This window comes from Rattus norvegicus, chromosome 1 (genome assembly GCF_036323735.1).
Source record: "Rattus norvegicus strain BN/NHsdMcwi chromosome 1, GRCr8, whole genome shotgun sequence".
Classification (NCBI taxonomy): domain Eukaryota; kingdom Metazoa; phylum Chordata; class Mammalia; order Rodentia; family Muridae; genus Rattus; species Rattus norvegicus.
Genome location: NC_086019.1, coordinates 135230717 through 135255426, shown reverse-complemented (window position 1 = coordinate 135255426; position 24710 = coordinate 135230717). Strand labels below are relative to the sequence as shown.

At 39.3% G+C, this 24710-nt stretch overlaps 1 protein-coding gene across 6 annotated transcripts in view; it reads left to right on the top strand.

The window, feature by feature from the left end:
* The window catches only part of Mctp2 (multiple C2 and transmembrane domain containing 2), a 232954-nt gene that overhangs the window by 157372 nt on the left and 50872 nt on the right, over positions 1 to 24710 (top strand). The gene's annotated exons all lie outside the window — the stretch shown is intronic.

The following is a 24710-nucleotide window of genomic DNA, read 5'->3' as shown; positions in this document are numbered from 1 at the left end:
TGTAGTTAGCAAGAGAATAATTAACTGTGTCCGTGACATTTTTGCACTAGTCTCCACACTAGACCTCTGCCATTACTGTTACCTGCTCTGATTGTTCTCCTGGGGTGAACTTTGAACAGCCATTTCTCTTTGAAGTTGAAAACAGCATCAGATATCTCTCTCTCTCTCTCTCTCTCTCTCTCTCTCTCTCTCTCTCTCTCTCTCTGTGTGTGTGTGTGTGTGTGTGTGTGCGTGTGTGTGCAAGGACAAGGTATGTGTGTGTATATGTGTGTGTATGAACATGTGTAAGTGACACACACACATACACACACACACACACACACACACACACACACACACACACCATCCTCTAAGCTTTCTATTAGAAGCCTTGCATCTCACAGATGCCACTGAGCTCAAACTACTTAAGTCTAGGCTTCAGGAGTATGGTCTTGTGAGCCTGAATGTGGTTCTTGTGTTAGAACCGTAAACCTTAGGGAAAGAGCCACGTGACTCTTCTGTGTAGCTAATGATTAGCTGCCTTCTTGACCATCACCATCCTCCTTTGCCGTTACACCACCTTCCCTTCCCACTATTGCTGAGGGTCTAGTGAGTTTACTGTAGTTACATATGGAAAGGCAGAAATGCACTTCTTGTAATACTCCATAGCCATTGGTCCAATAAAATTCCTTCCCCTATTTTCTTTATCTTCCCATGTCTCTTATTCCTTACCTTTCCATATACTCTTCCTTTTCTGCCTTCCTGCTTCTCCCTCACACCCCTCCTCTCTCCTTTGTTTCTTATTTTCTATTCCTATTGATGCGATAAAATGCCCCTTGACAGATGCAGCAGATGGAAAAAAGGGTTCCTAGTGACTCATAGTTGAAGGTTATAGGCCAATCTAGCACAGACGTCAAGACAGCAGGAGCTTAAAGCAATTGGTCACTTCATATCCCCAATCAAAAAACAGTCAGCAGTGAAGTCCTGTGCCCAGTTCTTCCTCATTTTTATATAGACCAGTATCCCACCAAGAGAATGTGCTACCCACAGTGGGTGGTTCTTCCCACTTCAATTACTACAATCAAAAAAATCCTCCCAAGGCATACTCAAGACCCAACTCCCAGGTGACTTTAGATTCATGTTGATAAGCCTAGAACACCACTTTGCCACACTGCCTGTATTCTTTTGCCTTCCTTCTTTCTTATATTTGAAATCAAAAGATCCTGTTTTGACTATGAAATATTTAATGAAAAAGAATCTTTGAGACCCAATTTGGCTAAGAAGAATAGAGATAAATGAGCTAAGTCATGAGTAGTAGTAGAAGTTATTGCAAATACTAATGGGTATTGATGTTGTTCTTGCAAAAAGCCTCATTTGCAGTATTACATTGTATAGTGTATGTTTTGAAGTAACAAATCCCAAGGTCCATAGTGGTCAGTTATTTCTCCACTGGTGAAATGAGCCAGTTCAAACCAGATTAGATTATATTAAAGAGATGTTTATTGGGAAACTGATCTCAGGAGAGTTCAGTGTTCCTAAGGACCAAGGCCAGGGTAGTTGCCATGGGCTAGGGTAGGGAGAGAGGAAGAGTGCACCTGCAGAGAAAGAAGAAATGAAAAACAAGAGAGAGAGAGAGAGAGAGAGAGAGAGAGAGAGAGAGAGAGAGAGAGAGAGAGAGAGAATATGAATGAGAATGAATTGAAGGCAAAATGGTCTGGATCGTATTGGGAAGCCCCTATGGGGAAGGGCAACCCAGCCCCCGGGCTGGAAAGTTCAAGGTTGAAGAAGATAGGGTATGCCGCATAGAAACAGATGTTGGGAGAAGCTAGAGGCCAGGTCTGTTTTATATGTAAAATATGCACCTCAGTCCCTTGTCCCAAGATTCAAAACCAAACACCTGGTATGTCCTGTAGTGAATGTTCAAGGGCTAATTACTTCCAGGGACTCATTAATGTGCCTATAACCACGAAATCCCAGAGTCAACTACCACCCTCAAGGCTACAGTAGCTGTCTTCACACTTTCTAGCTAAAGTTCTTCACATCAAAAACAGGACACACATGTGTTTGTTTGCTACATTAAGGAATTATGCAGAGTGACTATATATATCATTATGGTAAATCATGCTTCAAAATGGCAAAGTTTTTACTGCTGATTATAGTGTGGGGTACCCAATCTCAACCTTGCTTTCTGTAAGGATGCTAGGATCCTGAGAAACCATCTGTGAGGTCCCTTTTATTCTGGTTCCTCCTCTGCAAAATCTCAGGTACAGAAAACATTCGACTTTCTGACAACTCTATTGTCATCTTGTCTGATATGCATTTTTCCCCCTGACCCTACCTGTCCAGGGTAGTGCTAATTAGCAGCAAAATGGCCAAAAGGCAGCCAGCCACGGGGGGCCTGGGTGAGAGGGAAAGGATGGCATGTTTCTAAATGGAAAGAGAGTCCTTGAATCTTGTGGCATTTATTTATTTATTTATTTATTTATTTATTTATTTATTTATAGCAGAGTTTTCTTCCTCCTCTCCATCTGTTTCTTTAACGTGACACCTGGATGGGTAAACATTTGGAGTGATGCAGAAATGGAAAAGAATATCTAGAAATAGAGAAGAGGGCAGGGGCTAGATGGGCGAAAAGAGCCACAACCATTCCCTGCACAGGTTTTGACCTCTTGAAGAACAGCGCCCAGTGCTTATATTTCTGGCTAATTTGATATTGCCTTTCTGTTGCAGTCTGAGCTTTGTTATTTGTTTCTAAGCTGTCATTTTTATTAGTCTCTCTGGCTGATCTTTTGGGGCTCCCGCATCAGGTGGCGTGCGCTCTCATTGTCTGACTGGGCTCAGCAAACGGAAGGCCTTTCATTGCTGTGCGATGTGGGCGTGCTTGCCTGGGTAGCCTGTAATTAGACCCACCACAGGTGACAGTTACAAGAGAGCCCAGTAATCATTCTAGCTGCCTGATCTGATGTTTATGGAGAGCAACCTGCTTTGTGGTCTGGTTAGGGTTTACTGCTGGATTGCACTTGTGCCATTTGATTTATGCTTTTGAGCGTATGTGTTTTGCTACTTCTCCCTAGATCCTGAGGTTATGTCATTAGCTTTTTAAAATAACAGATCTTTGTGGAGTGTGAGTGTGAGGAGTGTGTGTGTGTGTGTGTGTGTGTGTGTGTGTGTGTGTGTGTGTTTCACTGGCTTAACTGTTCTTATCTTACTTATGGGAAAAATACATACAGATACATGACAAAAACCCCAAACAAATTCAATATACAGTCTTCTCAGACATGTTCTTATTCAGGGCTTATGAACTACGTTAGTTTCCCTGGGATTTTTCAAACCACTGCCATTCATATTTTCTTTCCCGTCGCCCTTTGGAATGATTTTTCTATTTCAACCTAAACTCCTTAAAATTTCTGTTTTGACTAAGTGTCACATAAGCTGCATTCTTGTCAAAGAAATAAAGGGAAAAAGAAACAGACTGCAAGGTGGACACTTCCTGACACAATCAAGACAGAATGAGACACCCACGGTTGCTGTTCACATCTGGGAAAAAAAAATGGAACCGCAGAACAGTAAAGTAGGAGGGACGTTGTGTTCCACAGAGGGGTTGAAAACGAGGCCTCCCTTAGACTTTCCAAAGACAGCATAACTGTTTACCTACCAACCCCTGAAACTTCAGCCCTACACCATTTTTACAAAGTGTGACTTTTATTGGCCTTCACTATGCTATTGTGGTTTTAGTTTCTGTGGATGAATTGTATCTACACAGCAGGCACAGATTCTGCAGATTTTGATAACGTAACATTTTTCCCTCAAACATCCTATTGGCAACAAGTTTGTAAGTCAGTGGAGTTGCCACTCGGAACGCTAATGCTGCCACGAACATAAATCTTAACCATGGCTTATGTGCACTTGGCTGACCCCCTTTTAAGGCAAATGGATGTCTACCATGATGTGAGCGTGGCAATGCAGACGTCGAGGATGATGGCAGTCGAAATAATAGCCTGGGGTCCTTGTGTTTCAAAGGGATTCTGCCTTAAAAACCTGTTCTTCGTTCCTTGATCTACAGTAGTGATTTTTTTTGCAAAATATTTTAAAATATGTCTCCCATTTTTAAAGCAGCAGAGTACTAAATCTGTGTTTGTTAATAGGAACATTGTCCCGGATGGATCTAGGTACAGCATTCAAACATATTTTGCAAACTCTTCCCAAGCATGAGCCGCTTTCCTGGGAAACGAATGTAGTCTCTCTTGTGAAGAGACTTCTCTACATTGTCGATCACCTCCTATTCTACCTCACAAGATAGGGCGGTAAAGCATATGTTCCGTGGTTTAAAAGTAGGTGCTGGAGCCCTCCTTCACCAAGTCTGCTAGGATGTTTAACTTCGCATTATTTTGTGTTTCTTTTTTTTTTCAAAAACGTATATGCCACCAAAAAAAAACCACTATTTATTTATGGCCATTTAACTCCAGCCCCCTGCACACAAACACAGAAAAAGACAAGTTGGAGGAAACAGAAAAAATAAAATGAAAGAAAGAATGAACCAGTAGCTTGGTGCTTGCCTGCATTGCCTAGAGTCCTGCAGGTGGCGACAGAAACCCACGAATGAGGAAAATCCCAAGGTACTTTTCTGTTGACTATGTGGGGATTTTAATTCCAGCAATTTATTTTTAATTTGATACAATAATCTGTAAACAGAAATTATTACATCCATTTAAAAAATTTAATTTCCATGTTGTGTAATTTTCTGCTCGGTTTTGGTAATCATTTTCTCTCACATTATGCAGCCTGTTTATCTCCATGAAGACGGGATAAAAATCTAGATTATTGTCAGGTTAGTCCAGATTTCCTGTGTCAGTTAGATACCTCACACATTTGTATTGCGTTTTATTTTTACATTACTCGTAGGTAAAGTTACAGACCATTGGTTGCTTGGAAAGCCTCTATGTCTGTGATTGTGTGGGTATATGTACAAAGACACACAGTGAAGCCATACTATTATATCCAGTTGCATCAAAAGGCCATTTCTTCTTTGACTACTTAAGATTAGCTATAAAAATTTGCTCAGAATCACAGATTTTTTTTAAAAAGGGTAGTATCCAATGCGAAAAGCACAGCATAAACAATTGTCCTCAATTAGAAGATGCATAGCAGATAAAATAACATTTCTGTTCGTTTCATTGGGTTTTTTTTTTTAAGACATTAGAAACTGTAAAGGCAAAGTTAATGACGTAAGGGGTTGAGATTTCTTTCTCTAATGCTGCTTAAGGTTCAAAAGTTCTTAAATTGCAATTTTTGTGAGGACATGTTTTCATTTGCAGTTTTTTTAGGTTTCAGCTTGAACACACTGACTCTGGAGTGATTCGCTTAAGCGTAGAGCTAATTTCCGTTCTCCTATTTTCTTTTAGCCTCATTTTAAAACAAAAGCCCGGCAGTGCACATTTTCTAAGGGAACTGCCATGATTCTAAAGGAATGTAATTATTTTTGGTTTAAATGCTTTAGGCTTTAGAAGTTGAGTATCGTCAGTGGACAACTGTGATGATCCTGGGGAAATTATCTGAATTTCTGTCATTGTCTTTCTATGGAACTGTCTGCTAAGTCATATGACAGAGTTCAAAACCCAATAAGGTCTTGTCTACTGTTCCCTTAGATCCGGATCATCTTGCAATAGAAAAACATGGAGGAGAGGAGAGGAGAGGAGAAGAGAGGAGAAGAGAGGAGAGGGAGAGAGAGGGAGAGAGAGGGAGAGAGAGAAAGAGAGAGAGGAAACCGGACTTCTTATATTCTTTTTCAATAGCTCTTTCAATTACTCATGAGGGAGACCAGTGGAAGGCAAGCCTGACCCCCTGAAAACCTATTTTGCAGCCTTCATATGAAGAATATTCAGTACTCTGCTTTGTTAGCAGCGGACCAGAATCTAATCCATTAAAAATATATCGTGGTAAGCAGTTCTTGAAAATGTTTATGTGAGATTAGCAGTCAGAGAAGAAATGTTCGTCAGGAAATAGGTTACTGCTTGACCAGTTGTCCTGCGGAGAAGCCTGTGGACAGGAGATTTAAAAGCCTGCAGTGCCAGGACTGTATTTGATCCCCACTCTTTCTTTTGCATATAACTGCATTGTTCATCACTCTCATGAGGTTTTCTTCATGGGATCTATTTTGAAGTTAATTTTAAGAGCAAAAGCATGGCACGTTTTGTGGTGGATACTGTGTCTCTGTCCCATGACCATCAAATGACCTATGCCTATCTGAATGTAGCTCATTTACTTTCCAGATTCAGCTTCGTAGCTTGGGAAAAGATAGGGGGGGTGGTGTACAGAATTTGCTGCAGACTGTGGTGACAGTCCAGCTTTCTGCTTGACTGAAGTGCAGCTTCTGCAGTGGACACTTGGTGCCTATGAATAATGCCTTGGAGGTGGATGATACCTATAGTATCAGGGGCCCCAAATGACTAAGAGATCAAGTACACTGGCTAAAAGGCCTTAGGGAAGCATTATGTGTCTGTGGTCTGATCTATTGTCTGGGAGGTCGGGAGTGTTAATGCACTCGGCAAAGATTACACTCCCTCTCTAATTGCTCACACACTTCCTTAAAGGATTTAAGCAGTCAGGAGAGGTGACTCCGACTTGGCAGGTTTTTGTCTTCTGCTACAGTTGAAGTGTATTCTGTCTTCCCACCTAGACCACTAGGTCAGGTAGCCTCACTAGGCCGCAAGGCCCACATTCCTAGTGAGGGATGAAAGCAACCAGAGATGATAATTTCAACACAGTTCTACTTTCTCCGTAATACCCTGGAGTTTACCCTGTGAGCACAGCACCATTGTGTTCTACGGGGCACAAAGAGTCCAAAGATCTGCGTTGATTTTTGACCCAATGTTTTCATCATCTTGTTTCAGTGCAAGGGTACTGTGGGGCATTTTAGGCATTTTATATATTAGGGTTAGATTACTTAGGTGAGTTAAACATGTGGGGAGGTATGAGTACTAACATCCCTGAATTTCCTCCTCTACCAACACATACACTTACACACAAACTCACACATATACATACATACACACACACTCACACATACACACATACACACACACACATACACACACATACACACACTCACACATATACACACATACAGTAACACATACACTCACACATACACACACATTCACACACATACACACACATACACACATACACACACATACACACATACACACACACATACACACACACTCACACATACACACACTCACACATATGCACACATACACTAACACATACACTCACATATACACACACACTCACACATGTACACATACACACATACATATACACACTCACACACATGTATGTACACATTCACACATACACACACACATACACACACTCACATATACACACACACTCACACATACACACACACTCACACATACACACACATACACACACATACACTAACATATACACTCACACATACACACACATACTCACATACACACACACACATATATACACTCACACACACACACATAGATACACAGACATACTCATATCCTCAAATACACACATACATATACTTGCACCCTCCTAATACTTAGACTCCATGGCACACGCACACACACACACACACACAAGGACACACACTGAAACTCATGTTCTCAAATGTTTACAGGACCTATCTACAAACAGGACCTGATAGCTTTGCCCAGGATTTCATTGTAAACTTCAAGTAACATACAAGCGTATTTCTCCAAAGCCCCCCTTCGCGGCTTTGTAGCGTATTTACTAAGTTTTATACAGCAGCCAATGAAACAATATGATATTTCCTAAATGATACGAAGCAAATGAACCAACCTAAAATGAAGGCTTGACCAACTCCTTCCCATGGCAGTTCAGGGAATACTGGTTCTTTGTGTGTTTGGCCAAGTACAGTGAGTCTGTGGTTATGGGAGTAGGGAGGGGGGGCAGGTCTGCACCCCCCTCTGAATGTCCTCTCCACACCAGGCACCATTGCATCACGGAGAGGTGCAGATCTGTCTTAGATCAGTGCTAACTATGAATACAGATTGCGTATGTGGCCTGGAGCCCACAGTATAATGTTTATGTGCTGTGCGAAGGAGACCTGGGAGGATTCCCCATGATTCACGATGGTCCTGAGTGATGGGTGCGGAGGAACATTTTTAAAAAGAAATCCTTGTTTGTCCCTTGGGATTTTTCACACTTCTTAGCTGGCAACACAGTATTTTACTCATCCCGTGTAAAGCTGTCAGTGTGTGCGCTCTATGTGTGTCTTCAAGACTCGAAGCAGACGATGGGAACAATTGCTGGAGGGAGAAAAACACATTTGAATGAGAATCTTCAGAGGAGTGCTTCTCTAGGATCCCTGGCCCCTGCTTCTACAGCGTTGAGGACTTCTCACACGTTTTTTCTTTCTGTGTGTTATCTCACACCATTGGTAGATTACACCGAATGTTTCATCTGTATATAAAAATTAAAAATTCAAACAAAAATCTGGCCCACATGAAGAACAGGCCCTTTGGGCATATGGTTCATTATGCATATTCGTTTAATTACTAAAACACTTGTGATGGCTTTTCTGCCCTTGCTTTCAACTTCCAAAGTTGGAGCTCTTCTATTGCTCAGAAAATGCGGCACAGAATTCTGTTTTGAAGTGGGGGGGGGGAATAAAACCCTTTGAAGAAATGATGTAGTTCACTCAGAAGAGGAAGGTTTCTTGCTACGAAGCTGGTAGGAACTGACATCCCTCTCTCTTCTTGCTCCTCAAACACCTTCCTCTCTCCCTCCCAGTTCCAAAACAGCTCCCCCACCCCTCCCCTCGGCCCAGGACTGCTCTTGTGGTGGTTAGTTCATATCGATGTTAACTGGGAGGTAAGGTGAGTCTAAGGATGTAGGTTGCCAGCATGTTCCTCTGAGTAACTCGGGAATGGGATGGCGGAGCTGTCTGCATTTTATTGGTTAGAACTCAGCTGCTATGAAAATGTGACTTTAATTGATTTTTCAGGGCAAACAGGTGGTGATGGTTTAGACATTCCCTGGTCTCGGTGCCACTCCTAATTTGAGGCTGTACGTAGAATAGCTTTATTAAAATAAACAATCTCCTGGCTCTGGTGTTACCTAGACATCTGCCTCTCGGCTTTTAGAGACCCTCTGGAATATTTTCATTTTCGTTTTGTGACCTTTTCAAAAGTTTCAGTTTCTAAGCCAGTTGAAAAGGGACTTTATTTTCTATTCTTGCAACGAAACATAGCATTCGCTCCTTCTTTCGTGTAACACATGAGCTAGAATTCAGAAGATGTATAAACAGGATCATTGTTGTCTCTGTAGGTTTAAGCAAAGGCACATTGTATTTACATGATACAACAGACTTTCAACATGCTAGGTCACAAGGTGAATATTCTGTTTTGCCTTGACTGGAAATTTCATGTTAGTGGAAAAAATATTTGGGGGTTGAATATATATACAGGGTTATGGGAGCTGTGCTGTAATACCTTTTGGATTTCTTCCTGATTCACAAGGACATCTCTACCTTAAGAGCTCCTGTTAATGAGAAGAGATTCAAAACATCTGAACGTGCATGCCTGAGAGAGGCGATTCCAAATCTTGACAGCATCTTTGCCTTCAGTAGCAGGCATGGGTGCCTCTGATGTCAAGCCCAATTTTGCTATTCAATTAAGCAAATCAGTACTCTAAGTAAGGTCCTCCAACTCATGCTTGGTGGGATTGCAAAAGGAGTTTGTTAGAAATGTTAGAGCACCTGAGTTTGCTTTTTAGCAGCATGAACTTTTCCTGAACAAGTTCGGAATGAATGTCGCACACTCCTGATGCTTTCGTTCCAGAAACAAAGCTGCAAGTGCGGATAAGTCAACAGAGGAAACCTGTTTGCTCTAGTGTTATATTTCTGCTAATCAACTTCACTTATTTAATATCAGATGCCTCCACACTTCATTTTGTTCTGATTGTCTTATGGATACAAAGAACTAATGACTATTAATAGTTCAACTTTAGTCCAAGTTATTGTGTGCTGCTCTCTGACATTAATTAGATAGAGAGCCCATTCTCAGCAAACCTTGCTGGAGTGTGGTTGGAGTGAACCTTTTTCACCCTCAACTGTGGAAGATCCCAAGAGTTCACAATAATGCTTCGCAAGGAGTTGAGAGTCTCACCAGTTCATGTAATGAACTATTAGCTTTTTTAAAATCTCTTCAGATACTCAGCCCTAAAAAGAATGAATAGAGATGTGAGATTCTCCAGCTCCCTTCTTTGATGAGAATAGAGAACTTGCTGTTAACAGTGAAACATGTATTTCCCCAAATCAGGCTTTTGTCTGTTCAACTCCAGGCCTTGACACAAATGCATAATGAGAGATTTATTGTCTGACAGTAGAGTGTACATTATGATGGTTACGGGGCGGGGCGGGGAGGGGAGCCAACAGTCACTGCTCATTAGATGCATCTTTCCTTTCATTCGCTTTAATGCTTTATATTTTACAAACTTGTTGCCTGTCCTTTATGCACAATATGGAGCTTGTTTTAGGTCTTGGGTGAAATGGAAAAAATAATCAAGAAAGATAAAGCACATATGGCCCGTAAACAACGGCGACCGTCAATGTTATTTTCAGAGAAGGACACAGGAAAGACGAGAAATAAGCTGGGTGTGGTGGCATGTTCCTGTAATGCAGCACGTGGAAAGTACATGGTTTATATGCATGGATGATTAACCCTGAGTCACCAGCAATGCACTGGTGTTGCATTAGGAAAGACATCACAGCATTTCCCCTCGGAGTCCTTTAACCGAGGGAGAATGCAGATCTGAATTCTCGACTTCCTGCTTCCTGTGTCTTCTGTCCTCTGCCCTCTTAAATCTGAACCTATAGCTGTATCCGTGTCTTTGTCCATCCCTATGTGTCTGTCCGAAATGGGATACTTGAGTGAAATCTTTAACAGAGTTTTATAAGCGGTGAAGTCACTAACTCCAACTGATCCCGTCTGACCTAGATAACAAACATCAATGTTTATCAACCAATATCAATCAGTGGTTGCTTTCAACTTCCCTGGTAGGAAGTGGCTTTCAACCTCTGTATTTGAAACTCTGAGTAAGTGGTATACATGTACTGCCTGGGTCAGGGGCATGGGAAATCCCTAATTTAAGATTGCAGCTATACATTAGCTTGGGTTGTAAAAGTTGATGACATAGAAATCCAAGGCAAGTAAGGTTGATTATTACATTATTCCCTTAATGGCAAGTTAAACAAACAGGCTGAGCACACAGGTGAGCAGCAGTCTTAACCCTAAGCGAAGTGACTTGAAAGTGTACTATTAACTTTGGCTGTGCGATCCAACTCAAGTTCCAGTCCCTTAGAATGTAACGAGCCATTAGCAGGATGTTGCATCTCCACAGGCAGGCAGAGACAGAGCGCTGCAAACTCAAAGCTAGCGTGGCCTGTATAGTTGAGTTCCAGGCCAGGTAGCGTTACAGAATCCAGCTTAGTATGTAAAGGAGCTGTGTATTGATATGGCAGTAATGACTGCTCCATGGCATGGTTAAGGGGAAGGGTTTTTTAATTGGAGATAAATGAGGGAGGGAGGGAGGGAGAGAGAGACAGAGACAGACAGGGAGGGAGAGACAGACACAAAGACAGAGACAGGGAGAAAGACTTTTCTCACTCAGTAGAATGCATAGTCCTTTCTCACTACATGAACGCTAGTCTATAAGAATGAAGCTTCCAGCTCAGTACAAGCTTACTTTCCCAATATTCTATGAATCAAGTATATAGTATCTTCAACAATAGGGTCTTAATGTCATGTCCTAGAGGTAACCAAAATCAATGGCAATAGTTTGTCATGTTTGGTGGTGGTATGGGGGGTGCTGCATGATCTCATTGACCAAGAATTACAAAAGAGGTAACACATTCATTCCTATCATTTGGGCCCTTTATTTGATACCCTATGACAACTGGGAGAGCTCTCATTGTACCAGCACATTAATCTTTCTTGAGTAGAAGGCAAGCTATATTGATATCCTAATTATAGCTATTTGTATAACAGTCTGGCTACTTCCTTAGAATAGAAGTCTCAGTCCTATTGCCCATTGACAAAAACCCTTAAGAGGAGCTTCTATGTCCTTTCTTTCTGATCATTCACATTCTCCTCAGATATCCTAGTATATACTAGGTAATAGATTTTCCTCAGTTTTGGAATTTGTGAGTACCCACACTTCCTTCAGAGCCTTGGCTAGTGGATCCCTCTATAAGACCTTCCCTGACTAACCACTTAAAATTACAAAGCCTGCCCGACTGATGGATGGTGGCCCTTCAGTATGTTCCTATTTCTGTTTACTTTTGGAGGGTGGTGCTTCTCTTCCTTCTCCTCCCCCTCCTCCTCCCCCATCCTCCTCCTCCATCCTCCTCCTCCCCTCCTCCTCTTCCTCTTTCTCCTCTCCCTTCTCATCTTCATTTCTTCCTCATACTTCTCTTTCTTCTATTCCTATTCATCATCAACTATATAATATCATAACATATACATAATATATAATATTTTGCTATTTATACTGTATACACTACATTAGTTATATATGTTGTATATTTATGTGTATTAAATATAGTATATCACAAATCAGATGATAAAAGCTCCAAGTAAGTGCCATGAAGGATGGTTATTTCTGATTTAAGAATTTTTATTTTATTGCTACTGTGAGCATATATTATAGAGGAGAGTCTGCATGCCACAGCATGCATGTGAAGGTGAGAGGACAATTTTATGAAGTTGTTTTTCTCCTTCAATCTTTGTGTGTGTTCCAAAGGTGACTCTTGTATCACCAGGCTTCATAGCAGGTGCCTGTTGATCCATCTTGTTGGCCCAAGGTTGCCTTTTGTGTTTGTATCAATATTTCTTCCCTTTTATTCATTTATGTCCCAGTCAATGTACTTAGCTAATCAGAGCAGAAATAATAATGAACAATAAATTTATGCAGGAGATAGACTTGCACGAGCAGGCTGGGTTTGTGTGCAGGACTCAAAATGGGATGAGAGCAGAGCACTGTAGAACTAAAGAAGTGCATCAGAATCCGAGGTGCTTTGCTTTTAAAATTCAAAGAAGAGCGTGTTGATGAGCAAAGTCCTAGCTGGCAGCATTTCAGATCTTGCAGCTCACAGCCATATAGTCTGGTGAGGAGCCTGAAATGTGTACTGGGAATTGGCTGATAAAATACATTCAAGTGTAAGCTGGCTCACCCTACTCTGCTAAGCTATAATGTCTACAAGCCATTTGTATGTCAAGGAGCAGGCGAGCATTTTTAACCAGAGACAGGACATAAGACCTGCTGCTGTTTTATTTTTTGCTACTTTGTTGGGGGATGTTGGCCTATAAGGCACACACACACCCCCACACACACACAAAACTTTAAAAAAATGTATTACCATTTTAGGTTGTGTTTTATGTTTATAGGTATTTTATCTATATAAGTGTATACCATATGTATGCCTGGTTACCTCAGAGACTAGAAGAGAGTGTCAGGTTTCCTTGAAATAAAGCTACAGATGGGTATGAACTATGATATGGGTACTGGGAAATGAACTCAGGTCCTCTGCAAGAGCATCCAGTGCTCTTAACTGCTAAGCCATCTCTCTAGCTCTAGTATTATTTTAAGAATGACTTTGAGGGCTGGAGACATAGTTCAGACATAAGTACAATAAAACTACACACAAAAATAAATGAATACTAAAGAAAGGTCAACTGTTTTTCTATTCCCTTTCTTAGAACTCAGAATTGACTTAAATTATTAAATTGTATAAAAATGAGTAATTGTCATAGGGACTGACGAGATGGTTTGGTGGTTAAGAGCACTCTCTGCTCCTACAGAAGACCTGGGTTCAATTCCCAGCACCAACATGGCAGCTCACAACTATCTGTAATTACAGTTCCAGGGGATCTGACACACAGACATACAGGCAAAAGACCAATGTACATAAGATAAAAATAAATATATCATTGATGAAATGAGTAGTGTAAAAGACAGTAGATTTTGACTAGCTGAAATTTCATACTTACATGTATATACAATGTGTATACACATTTTGTCTCCATACTTTGCTATTCAAATGAACATCTAATATCATAATAATCTTACTGTCTTGATATCATCTTGTCATTGGACTGATGGTGTCATAATGTTCTACTCTGAATAATCACACTGGTTAGATGGACTAGTCTCTGTGACACGCCTAGTTATTATAGAACACAAATATAAAGTAGCCTAAACTTTTGAATGAGCAGCTGTACCAAATTCCATAGTTCACATGGGGTTCTTAATTCCACAGCATTGCTTCCATGAACAATTTATAAGTCAAAAAATGTGAACCCTAATTTTTTAATAATACTTATTATTTTCTTAATTTTACCATCACAGTGTTTTTGAGTGTTACTAAGAAACTTTGTTTTCTATTTGTTGGGTATTCTCTACTTTGTAATCTATTGTCAATTAGCAGAAGGAGATATTCTGATCACAATTTCAAAGGAGGAGTTAGATACTTAGACGCAATCTTCTGTAGTTTATAGAAACTATTAAGTTGGTTGGTAGCTTTGTTGGTAGGATAGATGATTACCGAATTTGTTGCAAATAATTTTTTTGTGGAACCATATAGACAGAGGAAGATTTGATCATTGGACTCTTTCTGACACAGTATAATGTCCTCATGACATCCTTAAGGAAGCAACATCCAGCAGAGGCTAGTATGGGATATTTGATCATATCTTATGGCCATTCTAGCTATTTCTGTATAGATAACTTAGAGATACTGAGCCCTTAAGGTATTTCAATCTTTATCATGTTCCCTTGGAAAGTTTCTTTAAATATGTGTGTGTGTGTGTGTGTGTGTGTGTGTGTGTGTGTGTGTGTGTGTGTGTGCGCGCATGTGTGTATGACATTTATGTAGATGAATGAATTTATCAACATTTATTGTATATTATATTGTGTAAATGTGTTTGTATGTGTGCATATATGTGTGGATATGTACATGACATAGCTTATGTAGGCAGATCAGAGTTCATAAAAGTTGCCTTTCCCCTTTCTTCATGTGGCTCCCAGGCATTGAATTCAGGTTATCAGGATTGTTGGCAACATCTTTAGCTACTGAGCCATATCTCTGGATCCTGAAAATGAATTTCAAAGCAGAAATTATTTCTGGTAAAAAACAAATCTAGGGACTTTCTTAGTTGAGAAAAAGAAAGCTCATCGCATCTTCGTTTGTATAATGACAGATATCAGAGGGATATACAACACAGGTTTGTTTGCCTGGCGTCATATACCAAACTCCAAGTAGCAGTAATGATGCTCGTATTGTATATGTTGTTGTATATGGTGGGTTATATTTATTGATGTACAAATGTAGACCAATTCATGTATTTTTTGGAATAAAGCCTACATGTCCCTGGTGAATCATCATTTTGGTGTGTTCTTAGATTCTGTTTGCAAGTCTTTTGTTGTGAATTTTTTAAAATCTCTGTTCACAGGGGAGATTGATTTGTGACTTTCTTTGTTGGATCTTTGTGTGATTCAGGTATTTAAGTAATTGTGGCTTTGTTAAAAAAGGTAGGAAATGTTCCTTTCATTTACTTTTTACAGAATAATTTGAGAAATATTGGCATTAATTCTTCTTTGAAGGTCTAGTTGACTTCCAAGCTAAGCCCATCTGGTCTTCGCTATTTTTTGGTGGTGGGGCTGGTTAAGAGACTTTTAATTACTGCTTCTATTTCACTAGGGGACATGGGTCTGTTTAAGTTGCTTATCTGACCTTGATTTAACGTTGGTAAGTGGTATATATCAAGAAATGTATTCATTTCATTTTGGTTTTTCAGATTGGTGGAGTATAGATGTTAAAGTACGCCCTCATGATTCTCAGAATTTCCTTGGTGTCTGTTGTGATGTTCCTCTTTTGTCTGTAATTTTATTAATTTGGACATTTTCTCTCTGTCTTTTAGTTAATTTGTGTAAGGATTTATCAATCTTATTGATTTTTTTCCAAGGACCAAGTCTTTGTTTCATTGATTCCTTGTTGTTTTTCTATTTTATTGATTTTAGCCTTGAGTTTGATTACTTCTTGCTGTCCAATAATGTGTTTTATTTCTTCATGTTCTGGCTTTTAGTTGTGTTCCTAAATTACTAACATGATACCTCTCCAATTGTTTGATGTAGGCACTTAGTGCTATGACCTTGCCTCTTAGAGCCACCTTCGTTGGGTCACATAGGCTTAGGGATGATTTGTTTTAATTTTAATGTTTATACTTTCTGTCCTCATTTCTGTCTTGACTCATTGTTTTATTCAATAGTGAGTTATTCAGTTTCTATGAGTTTGTAAGCTTTCTGTTGTTTCTGTTGTTGGATGTCAAACTTTAGTCCACGATGGACAGACAGAGTACAGGGTCTGATTTCAATTTTCTTATATCTGTTGAGACTTGCTTTGTGCCAAGTTTGGAGAGAGTTCTGTGAGAATCTGAGAAGAGGGTACTTTCTTTTGTGTTTAGATGGAGTGCTCTCTAAATATGTCAGATCCATTTGATTTATGACGTTATATAACTATTATTTCTCTGATTCTTTTCCCACTGGATGACATGTCTGTTAGTATTGAAGTCACTCACTATCACTGTATCAGAGATAGTATGTGATTTACATGTAGTAATGTTTCATTTATAAAAGTGGGTGTCTGTGATTAGTGGATCAATGTTTAGAACTGCAATATCCTCTTGGTAGATTTTCCCTTTAATGTGTATTTAGTGTCCTTACTCATCTTTTCTAATTTATTTGGGTTTGAAGCCTATCTTACCCCATATTAAAATGGCTACACATCATTGGTTCTTAAGTCTATTGCCTTGGAATATCTTTTTTCTTCCTCTTCCTGAGGTGTTATGTTTATCCTTAATGTGAAGGTATGCATATTGAATGCAACAGTTTTCAAATCCAATCTGCTGGTCTATGTTTTCTTTTAATTTGGGGAATTGGAAACATTAATATTGAGAGTTATCCACAAGCAGCATTAATTGATTTCTTTTATTTTGTTGTTATGGTGCGAGTTTCCCCCTTCTTTCATTTACTGGTCTTTATTAATTTTTTTTGCTTCCTTGGGTGTGGTTAACCTCTTCAGGTTGAAGTACTTTTTTGTAGGACCTCTTGTAGAACTGGGTTGGTATATAGATACTCCTTAAGTTGGTCTTAGTGCAATGGTCTTAGTGTTCTTTGAATCTGTAGTCTCTTAAAGAGTTTATAGAACATCCGCCCAGGCCCTTCTGGGTTACAGATTCCACTGAAAAAATCAGGTGTCACGGTACTGCCTTCGTGTGCTACTTGTTCTTTTCCTCTTGCACCCATTTATAGTCTTTCCTTTTTATGTATGGTGTTTTGGTTATTATATGACATAGGGATGTTCTTTTCTTGTCATGTCTATCCGGTCTTCTGTATTTATCTTGTAAATTGATAGGCATTTTAGGCATCTCCTTCTCAAGTTATGTTTTGATTTTGTGGATTTTATGTTATGATTTTTGATTTTGTGGATTTTATGTTATGATTTTTGATTTTGTGGATTTTATGTTATGATTTTTGATTTTGTGAATTTTATGTTATGATTTTGTGGAAAATATTCTCTGAGTCTTTGACCTGGATATATTCATATATTCATATTCTCTCTCTCTCTCTCTCTCTCTCTCTCTCTCTCTCTCTCTCTCTCTCTGTGTGTGTGTGTGTGTGTGTGTGTGTGTGTGTGTCTCGATTTAACATTCTTTGACCATGGTTTCAATTTCTTCTGTTTTGTCTTCAATGCCTGAGGCTCTCTCTTCCATGTCTTATACTGTGTTGGTGGGGCTGACTTCTAAGACTTTTATTAGTTTTCACTTTTCCAGTTTTATCTTGGATTGGTTTCTTTTTGGTGATTCTGTTTCTACTTTCGTGTCCTGAAATGTTTCATTATTTCATCCCACTTTATTTTCACAGACTTCATTAATGGATTTATTTATTTCCTCTTTAAGGTCCTTGAACATATTCATAATTGCTATTTTTGAAGTATCTGTCTTGTGCTTCAGGTATATCGCATGTCTCAGGGTCTACTCTAGTAGGGTTGCTGTGTATTTTCTTTTTTTCACCAATGTCTAGGCTTCTGGGAATAGGATGATTAAGGTGATTCTAGGTGTTAATATTTCGTCTTATCTTTGTTTTATGTGTATTCTGTTCCTTGGTTTCTGTTGGCTTTTCTGGTTCTTAGGAAAGTGCAGAGCCCATGGGTTGTCTGGTAGAGGATGACTCTGCAGGTTGGTAGGTGACAGAGAGGAATAGAGGTGGGCTACAGGAAAAGACCAAGTGGGACTTCAGGAAAGAGCTAAGGGGATCCTCTCTACAATGAGATGCTGGGTCCCCAGTGAGCTAGGGGTGTGGTGGAAAAAGGGAATCCTGAAAGTATATTGAAATAAGGAAGAACGTATTCTGGAAAGACAGAGATAAAAGGGCTAGGAGGATCCAGGGTCTGAACCAAGAGTTGGAGTCTCCAGTGAAGGGAGCAGGGCACCTATATAAGCAGATAGGTACCATCCTGAGAGTGAATAGAGAGATTATGATGGATGACAGAAAGGATACAGTGAATCACCTTCCTGAATGCCTGCCAGATGTGGCCATAAGAATCCAAGGTAAAAAGTATTTCATGGTATCTGGCACTGACAAAATGGAGAAGGGAAGGGCTAGAAGAGCTGAGATGGTCCAAAGGAAGGAAGCAGGCTGGGTCCATACAGAGATGAGGTGGAATCCCCAGGAATAGAGGTGGGAGGAGAGAGAGTGTGTGGAATATAATGGAAGACCGGAAGGATAGTAAAAATCATCCACCCGAGTCCAAGCCTGGTGTCGCTTTCGGGGGTTCAAATAGAGAGAATTTCTAGGTATTGGCCCCTGGTACAAAGGGATGTAAAGAAGAGAAAGAGCTGGATCCACCTTGGAATTTGGTTGAAGCCCAGTAGGACTACAAAATACATACTACAAGGAGAGGCTCCTCTGAGCAGTCTGCTAAAGGGCTGGAATGAGATTCAAGCTGTGTCTTATGTTCAAACACTTGCAAGTTTTTCTTCATGACCTTCACCAGATTGGTGAAATTCATCTTGTTCATAATTTGCAAGAAAAGACGGGAATTACTGTTTTTCAAATGTTTTATCTAATAAAATGATGAAATATTTTTCTTTTATGCAGTCAAAATGGTAATTTACATTGTGGTTTGTATATTAATCACATTTCTCTTGGTTTTTTTTTTTGCATATTCCACTTGGTCTTGATGGTAGTGTCTTTTTCATAAGGTTTCCCATATATCCCTTGATATTATTTTTGAAGGGTTGGATTTTGTATCTTTGTCAGGTTGGCGATTTGATTGCAATTGAATTTTCATGTTTTCTGTCTAATACATTATAAACTCCATAATCTCTTGTTAGATGTCTTGCTTTAAAGAGGTATATGGTAGAGCGCTTGCCTAGTAAGCGCAAGGCCCTGGGTTTGGTCCCCAGCTCCGAAAAAAAAAAAAAAAGAAAAAAGAAAAAAGAAAAGGAAAAAGAGGTATATGTATTTTATAATGTTGCTTTACATTAGATTTTTTCTGTATTATTTTTGAAGTGTTATTACCAACGCCATCACTATGACTGCAAATAGTTCTTGGGTCAAAAATCAGAAAACACTCAAAGACCTAAGAATACTCAGTTCTGAAAGAAAAATATCATCATATTAGAGTTTTTTGTTATATATATATATAAATGTATGTATAATTGTTATATCCATTATATGTAATTTATATATCCAGTTATATATAATTATCCAACATATAATAGATATATAACTTGGATCGATATCTAGATAAATATCTAGATAGATAGACAGATGCCTAGATAAATAGATAGACAGACAGATAAATAGATTGATAGACAGACAGACAGACAGATAGATTGATAGATATCCAAAGAAAACTCTGGAATGGAAAATAAATAAATGAATATGGAAGGAAGAACCTTCTTTTGATCTGTATGAAGTCATGCCCTACACACAGAGATTTGCAAACACTCACCTATAGTCACATGTTCTAACATTTTATTTTAAGGAATAATTTTCTTACAACTATTTCCTGCTCAAGTGGCTGATGAAATATCATCAGCATGTATGACATGGAAGTAACAATGAAGAAATTAAAGGTGTCGATTGGTATGTAAATTTAGTTGCTAAAAGTGACTATAGAGAAACATTTTAATTGGCTACTTGTTTCTAACTATAAAAAAATCAAAATAATAAAGATCATATACCTGCAACTGTCATTGAAAAGAAAAATAGACTTCTGATTTCAAGGTAAAAGAAGATTCCTGCATTAGAACATTAAATGTTGAAGGCACAAACACTGAGGTTACATGTATGACCATCCTTTAAAAAAAAAGCTGCACTCCATAATTTTAATCCAAGTTTGCGTAGATAAACTAATTATGTAACACATACATTGAAAACAGTCATCGGAATGGGGAACTATAATAGGTAAAATGAATGTAAGAACGTAAAAATTTTATTGAATAAAATATTGTCATACTCACAGATTTTTAAGCATATACTTGGATATCTGTGTACTTTCTTTTTTACATTTCAAATGTTGTTCCCTTTCCTGGTTTACCCAGACATACGCTCCCTATCCCCCTCCCCCTCCACTGCTTCTATAAGGGTGTTCCCTTCTCCATTCTCCCTGCTTCCTACCCCTCCCCACGACATTCCCCTTCACTGGGGGTCCAACCTTGGCAGGACCAAGGACTTCCCTCCTTTCATTGGTATCCAACAAGGTCATCCTCTGCAACATATGCAGTTGGAGCCCTGGGGCAGTCCATGTATAGTCTTTGGGTAGTGGTTTTGTCCCTAGGAGCTCTGGTTGGTTGGCATTGTTGTTGTTATGGAGTTGCAAGCCCCTTCAGCTCTTCCAGTCCTTTCTCTAATTCCTGCAATGGGGATCCCGTTCTCAGTTCAGTGGTTTGCTGTTAGCATTCGCCTCTGTATTTGATATACTCTGGCTGTGTCTCTCAAGAGACATCTATATCTGGTTCCTGTCAGCATACACTTCTTAGCTTCATCAATCTTATCTAGTTTTGGTGAAAAAAAATATATATGGAGCAGGCTCTGAATGGTTGTTTCTTCAGTCTCTGCTCCAAGCCTTGCCTCCATATCCTCTCCTATGAATATTTTTGTTCCCCCTTTTAAGAAGGAGTGAAGCATCCACACTTTGGTCATCCTTCTTTTTGAGCTTCATGTGGTCTGTGGATTATCTTGGGTAATTCCAGCTTTTGGGCTAATATCCTCTTATCAGTGAGTGCATACCATGTATGTTTTTCTGTGATTGGGTTGCTTTACTCAGGATAATATTTTCTAGTTCCATCCATTTGCCTATGAATTTTGTGAAGTCATTGCTTTTGATAGCTGAGTAGTAAGCTGTGTAGTACATTGTGTAGATGTACCACATTCTCTGTATCCATTCCTTTCCCCCACCACTCCTACTCCTGACTTTATGCCCGAGCATTCCCCTATACTGGGGAAACAAGCCTTCACAGGACTGAGGACCTCCCTTCCCATTGATGCCATCCTCTGTTACATATACAGATGGAGTCATTGGTCCTTCCATGTGTATTTGTACCCAAAGAGTCTTCATTTGAGAATGACTTTCCATTTTTAAGAGAAAATTGCTTTGGTGATGCATGGAATATAGCAGAGGAAAGAGCTACCGAAAGTGTCTTATTTTTGAAAAAGCGAAATAGTCACAGAAGAATGACAAGAGGAATTCTCAACATGTGAGGCGGGTGTATGTATTTTTGTCATTTTAAAACATCTATAACATCTATAACATGTCATAAAGTGTTGAAGAATGCTTATGTGATGTCACAATGACACTAAGTTAGAAAGTAACAGAAAAATCAAACAATATATGTCACTGGATTCGATGTGAAGCTGCTTTTGTTGTTGTTAGTGAATTCAATACAGCACTCTATAGGAAGTGAAAGGGCTTTCCTAAGAAATAGAAGATTGATTCAATCCTTTGTTTATGTGAATATATCCTAATAATATATTAAGATGAGAAGAAGAAAATCCTCCTTCAGAAAATGGCAAAACAAATGAAAAGCAAATAAATAAAAACCAACCAATCAGCTACTATCCATTACTGATTTAATAAATAACACTCATAAAAGAAACCATATTAGAATGGATGGAAATCTTATTTTTTAAAAATGTCTCATTAGATTTAAAGCGCATACAAAGAAGTACTTTTAAAACATTTGATATCAACAGTAATAAAGTAAATATCTGAATGAATTTTCTCATATTAAAAGTGAATGTATTTCTCTATATTCTTACTATGATATGATGTATATAGTGGAAACTAAAAGTCACCATCATGCTTAATGGTAGAAAATTAGAAAACCAGAACAAGTTTCATTAAAATTTGCAATTAGACAATAATATCTCTCCCAATATCTTTTTGTAGGAGCAGTTTTGTAGGAGCAATAAAATTAAACAAGAAAAGCTAAGTTACAAACACAAAGAAACAGAAGAGATTTCTTATACATAGTTCAGGTGAATACACTTTAGAACCTCAGAAAAAAATAAATAAAATATTATTTTTAAGCAGCAACAAAAAAACAACAGTTTTCTAATGATTAAAATTAGTAAATTCTGGGGGTGAGGTGGGGGTGGGTGTATGTATGACAGGGTTGGGTGGGAGAATACCCTCTAGAGGCAAAAAGGGGTTAGGGTGGGGTGAGAACTCTTGGAAGGGGGTACTGGGAAGAGGGGTGACAATTGGAATGTAAATAAATATAACAATTAAAAAAGTTAAAAAAAATAGAAAAAATAATATATTCAACTTAGAGTTTTTCTTGCAAATTATAATGAGATTTTTAAAATGTTTTATGGTTAAATTATTTAGTATGCACAGCAAACAAAAATAAAAGAATCGAACAATATATAATAGTTATATGTCTTTAAATTTTAGGAAAGAAAAGGTCTTCAGCTCTAAAACTTACTACTTTTGCATAGGAAGTTTTTATACTTATGATGTAATATTCTACTTTGAGTTTTTCCACACGCTGGAAGCTAATACCAACCTTGTGGCTAACTCATAGAATATGTGTCAAAGTGTGTTTCAAGTATTACAACAGTTGCCCTCCCAATGCAGTCCTGCCTGGGTTCTTGTGTTTTGTGTCCTTGGAGGTAGCACCACTGTTTCTTGTGTGTGTGTGTGTCCTATGCAGTGCTGTAGCTTAGGGCCTTGATTTCTCATTTGCCTTTCCACAGCATGTCTCAAGATTAAGAGGGATTGATTGGTCCATGTGCATGTGTATCTTATATAACCTCTGTATTACCTAATTATTTTCTAAGAGCCCTCCAATTTCACAACTTTCTCAATGTATGATTCTTTTTTTTAATCTTTTTTTTACACTCCAGATTTTATTCCCTTCCCAGTCCACCCTCTGACTGTTCCCAATCCCATAATTCCTCCCCACACCCCTATCTCTATAAGGATGGCCCCACCCGCCCCACCTGCCCCACCAGACCTCTAAAGTCCCTGGGGGCTCCAGTCTCTTGAGGGTTAGGTGCATCTTGTCTGACTGAAACCAAACCTGGCAGTCCTCTGTTGTATGTGTGTCGGGGGCCTCATATCACCTGGTGTATGCTGCCTGGTTGGTCTTTCAGTGTCTGAGAGATCTTGGAGGTCCTTGTTAATTGAGATGCTGGTCCTCCTACAAGGTTGCCCTCCTCCTTACCTTCTTCCATCCTGTCCCTAATTCAACCACCAGTGTCAGCAGCTTCTGTCCATTGCTTGGGTGCACCTGACTCTTTCAGATGCTTGCTGGATCTTTCAGAGGGCAGATTCCCGCAAGCTTACATGTATTGTAAATACCTGTAGTCTCAAATCTTGTTAGCCGTTCTCCATAGTTCTAACTGTCTTTACTCGTGGCAGGAATTGGCCATAACTGAGTTCTGTTTATGCTGCACTTCGGAGTGTGTGTCCATGCACTGGAGTGTAGTCAACCTACCAGGAACCAGAATCCTTAAAGAAAGCTGAGTCTCCTTCCCTCAGAGGCCACTGATTCTCCTTCACTAGGGACTGCTTCACCAGTGTGGCAATCCTGCCATAGCCAGAAAATACTGTTTTGCTCCAGTTCTCTCTGACCTCTGGCTCCTATAGTCTTTCCACCTTTTCTGCAATGGTCCCTGAGCTTTGGGGAAAGAGATGGTGATGTAGATGTTCTATTGTGTCTGAGTACTCCCATGACCCCTATTCTCCGCCATTGTTAGTTTCTGCATTAACCAATGTCGCCTGATCAAAGAAACATCACTGATGAGGTCTGACAGCTCCACTAATCTATGGCCAAGGTCTGAATTGAGGGGGAAGTTTGAGAGTTGTGCATTTAGTAGAATATAGCAATAGGCTTATCCCTGAAGCACGTGGTCTCTCCAAGAATGGATGCTTGCCTAGATTTATACCACTAAATAAGCATTTCCTGCTGTGGAGGGGATTTTTAAATCCAACCGGAAGGAGGTTGGTTACTCCTTTAATATTTGAGCCACTATGGTATAACACTTGGTGTACTGTTGCCTGAGTTAAAAACACCAACCACATGAAAGAAAACAAGCAACTTTTGACTTTCTGGGTCTGCCTTGGTTACTTGGTGCCTTTTCTGTTTCTATTC